The sequence below is a fragment of the Mustela putorius genome, unplaced genomic scaffold, assembly GCF_011764305.1.
Source record: "Mustela putorius furo isolate JIRA1106 unplaced genomic scaffold, ASM1176430v1.1 tig00000572_pilon_pilon_pilon, whole genome shotgun sequence".
NCBI lineage: Eukaryota > Metazoa > Chordata > Mammalia > Carnivora > Mustelidae > Mustela > Mustela putorius.
This window is the reverse complement of record NW_025421420.1, coordinates 12,370-19,195: the sequence shown is the minus strand read 5'-3', so window position 1 is coordinate 19,195 and position 6,826 is coordinate 12,370.

The following is a 6,826-nucleotide window of genomic DNA, read 5'->3' as shown; positions in this document are numbered from 1 at the left end:
GAGAATTGTCATTCTGAAATCTAGTTCTGACATATTACTAATTTCTGTATTGATTAGGTCCCTAACCATCGGTACTGCATCTTGTGGTGAAAGAAGGTAGTCTTTATTCCAAGAGACAAATGTAGAACTCGAGTAAGGAGTTTTGTGCTGTCCTCTCCCATCTCTGTTATTCAGAAATGTTCTGAAGTGGAAGTTGGAGGGTCTGGTACTGCAGGGGTTAGGAAGTTTCCTAGGGTGGTTATAACAAAGTACCACAGTGTGGGGGGCTTTAAACAGAAGGAATTTATTCTTCCACAGTTCTGGAGGCTAAAAATGTAAAATCAAGCTGTTGCCAGTCTGTGTTCTCACTGAAGCATCTGGAAGAGAGTCCTTCCCTGCCCCCTCCAGCTTCTGGTAGCCCCAGGCATTCAATGACCTGGTGGTAATTGACTGAACCATCTAGGCACACCCCTGGTTTTCCTCTTAAGGAGACCAGTCATATTGGATTAAGGACCCCAGATGATATGATCTTAGCTAATCACATCTGCAAGGACCCTATTTCCAAATAAGGTCACATTCTGCAGTGTAGGGAGTTAGGTCTTCAACACATATTTTGGGGGAACACAATTCAAACTGTAACAGGAAGGTAAAGCAAATGAGTATGTAAGAAAGTATGCTTTGTTTGTAGCCCTAATTCATAGGGATATTCTTCACTTCTATGATGAAATATGATATTTATTCCATTTTTCTTAAAACATTCAGTTCTTTTTACTTAATATGTATAAAGAGATATTTATTTTTACATCTACTCTTAAAAATACTATATTATGAAAACTTACAAAGAACTGAAAATACTATTTCATAAAATATATAATCATTAATGGCAACTAATACTAGTCTCAGTGTCAGGCAGATACTAGGATGCAGTGAAAATTTTAGCAAATTTAAGTGTGCATACGTATTTAAAAGAGTCATTACTACTTGACTCTTGCAGATTTCTGCTAAAAAAAAATGTGGGCCCAGTGATGTTCTGTCCTGTAAGCAGACTATATAATCCAACACATATGATACATGCCTGTATCTTCTCCTTTTCCTTCCTTTCAAGTCATGGGACCATGTTTTGGGATAGAAACTCCATCAGTTTTCTTGAGTGGAGACCAAGACCCAATCCTCGTATGTGTGAGAGGGTTTCCCCACACCACCAAGCCATTCTCTGATACCAGCTGGGTGTCCTACGGTTCAACTCAATTCTGATGCCCTCTAGCCAGAGGAAGAGTCAGATTCCACAGCTTCCTGCCTCAGTCCCATAGATTGCCCTCCTCTCCAGACTTCAGTGGTGAATCCAGATTGTTGCCTGTACTTCTGACTAACTCCAAGTCAGAGGTTCCCATGACCCACTCCTTCACTGAGAAATGTTCTTGTATTTTCCTTAATGGTAATGTCCCCTCTATTTTTGTTTCTGGTATTTATATTAGCTGAATGTCAAATCTCTTGGGCTGATTCTCTGATTTTCCTATTGTTTCTTTCCTGTTGTCCATCTGTATATATTTTTGTTCTGCTTTCACAGAGATTTCCTGGCTTTATTTTCTGTCTCTTCTGTAGATTTAAAAAAAAAAAATGAGCTTTCTCTGTTCTTTAAATTTTTCTTCTGCTCCTTCACTGAGTTTGGTTTTTGGAATTCTTTATTTTATATTTTTATTTTGGTCTCCTGAATGTTAGAGGATTTCCTCAAACACTTGGTGATCATAGGCTGTTTTTGCTACTTCCAGTAAAGTATGAAGATGCTGCTTGGAAGCTCTCTGTGCTCTGTATGCAAGGTCAGGGCTGACTGACTGGTGGGTTTGCCATGGGCTTATAGGGCACATTGGAGTTTTCCTTTGGAATTCTGAAATATCAATATCTGTAGATCTTACTTCTAAAGTTCAAGTTTTCAGGGAAGACTCCTAGCTGTATGAGTCTGGCTGCTGGTGGTCTAGGGCTGGGCAGGTGAAGAGCAGGGGTCCTCGAGCTTCTCAATAATTCTCTATAGAGTCTTTCAATGAATCACTCTGCCTCAGCACTCCGCTGTATGAAGTGTCCTTGAGTCTAAGGTGGCTCTGATTCAGTTCCTCTAAAGAGTAAGCATTTGTTCTCCTCAGGAGAGAGCATAAGGGGAATGACTAACTACATAGACTGGGAAGTGGGAACTTGGAGGTTCACCTGCTCCTTAAAGAGGCTTCCCACTCATCACAGTATTTAGCTTTCAAGTGCATTCTGAATTTTATGTTTGTTTTTTACACGTTTTTAAAAATTTATTTTAGAGAAAGAATGAGAGAGCACATGCATGCAATACAAGGGGAAGGGCAGAGAGAGAATCTTTAAGCAGACTCCTTGCTGAGCACAAAGCCCAATGTGGAGCTCAATCCCATGAGATCATGACTTGGGCCAAAACTAAGAGTCCATCGCTTAACTGACTGAGCAACCCTGGTGTCCCTAAATTCTGTATTACTTTGGGTTTCTTGGATTGTTCAGGCTTCCAAAGGACAGATTTCATGGCTTCTGGTTACCTTTTCCCTCTGAAGGTGCTTGAGTTTCAGCCTTTTCTGTGCTAAGTTAGTAATCAGATCCAACAGCAACAGATGCTTTTATGTTGAAAATCCCCACATACCTAAGTGATTAACAAGGCTTAGCTAATACCCATCTTATTTCTGCATTGGTTGGGAGTTCACATTAATGGAATCTGACCAGTTTAATGTTAATGAATTACACTTTGTGGCTAGGTGGCTGCCTTTCATTTTAAACACTAAAGTCAGACTTACAGCTCTGCACATCATTAAGCAGATGCTTTGCCTCACCACTTGTCTTTCAGTTGCAGAAAATATCTGTTTCATTACAAAATTAAATTGGTATGGTTGTCTAATTAACTGTGAGTGTTGGGACAAATTCTTTCCCTTTCTTCTTTTATTCCATAATCCTATTCAAAGCCAGATCCCAGAAGGAGAAACAGCATGTTCTCACCAGCTTAGCACATTTCTTATGAGGTAATACTTTGCTCACTTAGGCTCTGCTGCAAGAATGTGGATGTTGATTCTTCAGTGGCTGAGGAAGTCCCATCAGCTCCCACACCCCAACATGTGAGCCCCAGAGATCCCCCTTTATCAGGATTCTGTATGAGGAGAGGTCTTTGGACACAATGTGTTGGGTAGTATCACCAACTATCCCAGTTTTCCTGGTACTGAGGGGTCTCTCGGGACACAAGATCTTGAGTGCTAAAACCAGCCAATTGAAAGTGAGTTAGCATAGGTGTCTCAGGCCAGGGATCATGCAAAACTTTGTAGGCTGAAGATTTATCTGAGCTGTTCACACCAGAAGGAGAGATGCTGCTCAACAACTAGAAAGACTGGCAGAGGGAAGACAAAGATCAAGTTACCACTGTCCAGCTCATCATCTGACCTGGGCAGCAGGGCAGCCCTGGATTATTGGATAATTAAATAAGCTGAGAGACAGAGAAAGAGAGAGAGAGATTGACTTATGGAGTCATAAACAACAGAAAGGATGATTGCTGGATTTGTTAGTGTTCTCCAGAGAAACAGAACAAATAGTGAAGAAGGACCCAGTCATTGAGCTAACTCCAATTTGCCTTCTACTTGTACCTCTTTTTTAAAAAACAATAGCTTTTAAATATATTTTATTTATTTTTCAAGTAAGCTCTATGCTCAAAGTGGGGCTTTGAACTCAGACCCTCAAGAACAAAATTCACACACACTACCCACTCAGCCAATCAGGCATCCCCAACCTGTTCCTCTCAATGGCTTTGTTTTTCCATCCAGCTTCTCTGTTAATTCAGGTAGGGGACATGGCTAGCATATATCCCATGATATGGGAACCAAAACTACTCCTGTAGGCAATAATGACTGCCCAGAAGCCAGCAAGACCCCACGTGATTGACCCCAAGACAGTGATCAACCTGACTTTTGCTGTTTACCAATCTTTGTCTTGCATTTTCCCTAAATAAACTTAGAAGTATTCTCAGCAGTTCTTGGGACACTACTCTGCTGTCTTCCTGGGGTAGGTCTCATTGAAATAAAATCCTTTCTTGTTTCACCACCCCTTGTCTTTCCATCTTAACATTTCATTAGCAGTGAGAGGCCCAGCCTAGTCTATTTGGGATGCCACAGGCCAGGTGTTCTTGCACTCTGGGGCTCTGGTAACAATAGGATCTATCTATACTTCACATACATATCTAATATTTCTCCTTTTTTGATCTTTGAGGCTTTTTCTGTGTATTAGTCAAGACAAGCCCTCCAGCTTGATCTGAATCCTGACTAAACTGTGGGTATTCATGTCCTTAAATTCCTTTATATTTCTTTAGTCCTTGCTCTTGTGTATCTTGAGTTTTGAAGTTCGATCATTTTCCTCTACATTGAACTAACTACTCCTCAGTACAGAGAGTTTTAGCTTTCCCTAGAATCCCTGAAAAACTCTCTCATTTTTTTTTAAATAGAACTTAACTAGCACTTAATTTTGTGACCTCATTTGACAGTGAATTCTGCCCAGATTCACATTTAAGAGCATCCTTTTCCCATGAAGGACCCTACTAATATATCCTGTTTTGATCACAGGGTATATATATACATATATATATGTATATGTATATATATATATATATATATATATATATATATATATATATATTCCCCCCCGACCCTGGGCCCCTGGACTTGAAGTTAGCCTATGGTTATCCTTTCATATTTTATTTTATTTTTATTTTTTAAGTAGGCTTCACACCTGATGTGGGGCTTTAACTCATGACCCTGATATCAAAAGTCTCATATCTACTGACTGAACCATCCAGGTGCTCCTACCCTTTTGTATTTTAAATTTTTACCTAATTTAGTGTTTGTTACTCTGCAATTTTCATTCTAGTATTTTCTCTTTGGTAATGTATGCTTATTCCCTAAGTATATTAATTTGTAAACTTGAGATTTGGATTTTTTTTTTTTATTGTTTGGATCCATATGACTGCCATTTGTAATTTTTCTTCTGTTTTGTTTGTTTTTTGATGCTTTTGTATATTCTCTCAGTTTACTATTGTCTAAAAACTTCATCTGGCATGTTCTATTTTCCTTTTCTGTTATTAGTGTTCAGTGTTTATGGATCCTTGAGAGGCATGGGCCAGGAAAATCCCAGGGGAAGACATAATGCATGTGCTCAGTAGGACTTGCTGAAAATGATTCCACATTAACAGGACAGTTTTAAAAAGAGTTACCACCTCCTTATGTGATTTCACTCCCTTAGCCCTGTTGTCAAGGAAACATATCAAGACTTACTTATCACTTTTATGATTTTTGGTCAATTCTTAGTACATATGTAACAGTGTCAAAATCTCCCACTTCAAGGTCAGCTTCCTCAATATATTTGGAAAAGAAGTATTTATCATGTATTTGTCAGGGAGTTGTCTACTTGGCAGCTGATTCTTTGAATTGCAAGTTCTCTGCAGTCAACCCCACTCTGCTTTTGGTTGCTCCCTGGATTTCTGGGACTGTGTCCAGCTCAGTGCAGTGTGGCCAACACCTTACTCTCATACCCACTAAACTATAAGCTCTGGGAGGGTAGGGCTGAGTTCCTGTTTTCAGATCATCAAATTCTAGGTATTCAGCATGATGTCTGTCCATAGTAGTTTGTCTGTGATATGTTTTGGGTGGATGAGTTTTTAACTGTTGGCTGTTTGTAAAGCACAATGATGCTAAGTGCGGGGATCCCATGGCAATTATGAAGCCCCTGCTTCTTAGAGACTATAGTTTCACAAAGAATATAAAGTACTGAATAGGCAATTCAAATGGAATATGATAAGTGATGTGCCAAGTTGGTGAGACTGAAGGAAAATGAAGTAAAGGAAGACACTGGTGAGGGCTAAAGTAAGGATCTAAGGTTTGTAGCGGGGTAGGGAAACCCTGAAGATAGAGTATGATAATGGGAGGGGGGTGTATTGTTTGAAGGAAGCTCTGAGTGGAAGAATTGGGATAATTTAAGTGGTGCTCGGAGAGTGGGGTGTTCGGCTCATTTTTTTTTTTTTTTAAGGTACAGAAGTACCAAGTAAACTCATGATGTATTATGTCAAAAAATGGCCAGATGGAGAAGATTGCTATCTGGGAATAGGTCAAAGAATTGAGAGGTCAGAGGCTGGGATGGCTCATTGACATGTGGTATTATTTACAGTATCAAAGTCTACTTTAAAAATTCAACCAAAGACCTCAAACTCTTCTTCCTCTAGGACACAGATGACCTCTGTTGAGTGATCTAGGTGTACCCCATGTGACCCTGTCATGTCTCAGCACCTGTCACACTGATTGGTCATTGCCCTTTTATATGTAATTGAAATCCAGAACTACACTGTATCTCTGGCTGTAGCAGAGGACAACATACATTAAAAGACTTCATAAATATTTTTCAATGAAAACATGAATGAAGAATTCAGTTATTGCAAGTAGGTTTGGTTTCACATTTATCTTGGTGAAGGGACTCTACACCAGAATCCTTTTTTTTCTCTCCTCTAGTTCTGGACTTGGCTTCCTTTGTTTTGGCCCTATTCTTAGAACACATCTCTCTCTTTGTTCTAGAGAACTGGAATAAGATTTCATATTTCTCAGTCCATTGTCTCCACAGTTGGGCGCATGCACTGACTCTACAGCATGTAAAATGTTATCTAAAGCATATGGGCTGAGAGGAGGGAAGGCATGGTTACTTGGAGGGAAATCAAGGCATGTATAAATGTAGATATAGATATATCTCAAAAGAAGAGCAATTGGGATCTGGGCACAAGCAACAATAGATAGACAATAACAGTTATTTTTGCTCTGACACCAGC